Here is a 2,539-nt window from a genome sequence, read left to right on the forward strand (position 1 = left end):
ATTGGCAGATTTTTTCGAATTTTCTACAGAGACTAGTGCCCAGATTCGTGACAGACAGCAATGCTGTTTCTGCGCAGCGATCCCAAATATAACATCAACTTTGACATAGAAACTTTACTTGGCACAACAAAACACAAAACTAAGATAAGGAGAGGTTGCTACAGTAGTAAACAACTTCCAAGACACAAATATAAAACAAATTACTGTAGCAAAATAACACATGGGTTATCTCCCAAGAAGTTCTTTTCTTTATAGCCATTAAGATGGGCTCAGCAGTTTTAATGATGCTCACGCAAGAAATAGTATTTGAGGCAAAAGAGAGCATCAAGAGGCAAATTCAAAACACATTTAAGTCTAACATGCTTCCTATGCATAGGAATCTTGTAAATAAACAAGTTCATGAAGAGCAAAGTAACAAGCATAGGAAGATAAAACAAGTGTAGCTTCAAAAATTTCAGCACATAGAGAGGTGTTTTAGTAACATAAAAATTTCTACAACCATATTTTCCTCTCTCATAATAACTTTCAGTAGCATCATGAGCAAACTCAACAATATAACTATCACATAAAGCATTCTTATCATGAGTCTCATGCATAAAATAATTACTACTCCCAACATAAGCATAATCAATTTTATTAGTTGTAGTGGGAGCAAATTCAACAAAGTAGCTATCAAATATAGGAGGTATATTGTAATCATAATCAAATTTATCCTCCATAACAGGTGGTAACAAAAGACTACTATCATTATAATCATCATAAATGGGAGGCAAAGTATCATCAAAGTAAATTTTCTCCTCAATGCTTGGGGGACTAAAAATATCATGCTCATCAAAACCAGCTTCCCCAAGCTTAGAATTTTCCATAGCATTAGCAACAATGGTGTTCAAAGCATTCATAGTAATAACATTCCCATTAGCATGCATATAAAGTTCCATGGGTTTCTTAATTCTTTCTTCAAACACATCATGTCCTAATTCAAGATAAAGTTCATAAAGATCTCTCATATTTTTGTTGTTTTCCATTATGCCTAACTAGTGTAAACAAGAAACCAAATGTCGCAATTGCAGAGTCTAAAGGAAATAGCTTTGAGTACTTACAACGGCGCCGGAAAATAGCTTAGTAGCCGAGGTCCGGAGTGTGAGTACCTTTTACCTTTCCTCCCCGGCAACGGCGCCAGAAAAGTGCTTGATGTCTACGTTCTCCCTCCTTTCCTGTAGACAGTGTTGGGCCTCCAAGTGCAGAGGTTTGTAGAACAGCAGCAAGTTTTCCCTTAAGTGGATCACCCAAGGTTTATCGAACTCAGGGAGGAAGAGGTCAAAGATATCCCTCTCATGCAACCCTGCAACCACAAAGCAAGAAGTCTCTTGTGTCCCCAACACACCAAATAGGTGCACTAGTTCGGCGAAGAGATAGTGAAATACAGGTGGTATGAATATATATGAGCAGTAGCAACGGTGCCAGAAAATAGCTTGCTGGCGTGTAGTTGATGGTGGTAGTATTGCAGCAGTAGTAACACGGTAAAACGATGAAACAAGCAGTAGTAACTCAGCAGTATTTAGGAACAAGGCCTAGGGATTACACTTTCACTAGTGGACACTCTCAACATTGATCACATAACAGAATAGATAAATACATACTCTACACTTTTGTTGGATGATGAACACATTGCGTAGGATTACACGAACCCTCAATGCCGGAGTTAACAAGCTCCACAATAATGCTCATATTTTAGTAACCTTTAGTGTAAGATAGATCAAAAGACTAAACCAAGTACTAGCATAGCATGCACACTGTCACCTTCATGCATATGTAGGAGGAATAGATCACATCAATATTATCATAGCAATAGTTAACTTCGCAATCTACAAGAGATCATGATCATAGCATAAACCAAGTACTAACACGGTGCACACACTGTCACCTTTACACACGTGCAGGAGGAATAGAACTACTTTAATAACTTTGCTAGAGTAGCACATAGATAGTAGTGATACAAAACTCATATGAATCTCAATCATGTAAAGCAGCTCATGAGATCATTGTATTGAGGTACATAGGAGAGAGATTAACCACATAGCTACCGGTACAGCCCCGAGCCTCGATGGAGAACTACTCCCTCTTCATGGGAGCAGCAGCGGTGATGAAGATGGCGGTGGAGATGGCAGCGGTGTCGATGGAGAAGCCTTCCGGGGGCACTTCCCCGCTCCGGCAGGGTGCCGGAACAGAGACTCCTGTCCCCCAGATCTTGGCTTCGCGACGGCGGCGGCTCTGGAACTTTTCTCGTATCGTGGCTTCCTCCGTAAGGGTTTTTAGGTCAGGGACCTTTTTATAGGCGAAGAGGCGGCGCAGGAGGGTCAAAGGGGCGACCACACCATAGGGTGGCGCGGCCAGGGCCTGGGCCGCGCCACCATGTCATCTGGGCCCACCAGGCCCCCCCTCTGGCGGCTCTCGGGTGTTCTGGATGCTTCCGGGCAAAATAGGAACCTGGGAGGTGATTTCGTCCAATTCCGAGAATATTTCGTTACTAGGATTTCTG

Source organism: Lolium perenne, chromosome 5 (genome assembly GCF_019359855.2).
Source record: "Lolium perenne isolate Kyuss_39 chromosome 5, Kyuss_2.0, whole genome shotgun sequence".
Classification (NCBI taxonomy): domain Eukaryota; kingdom Viridiplantae; phylum Streptophyta; class Magnoliopsida; order Poales; family Poaceae; genus Lolium; species Lolium perenne.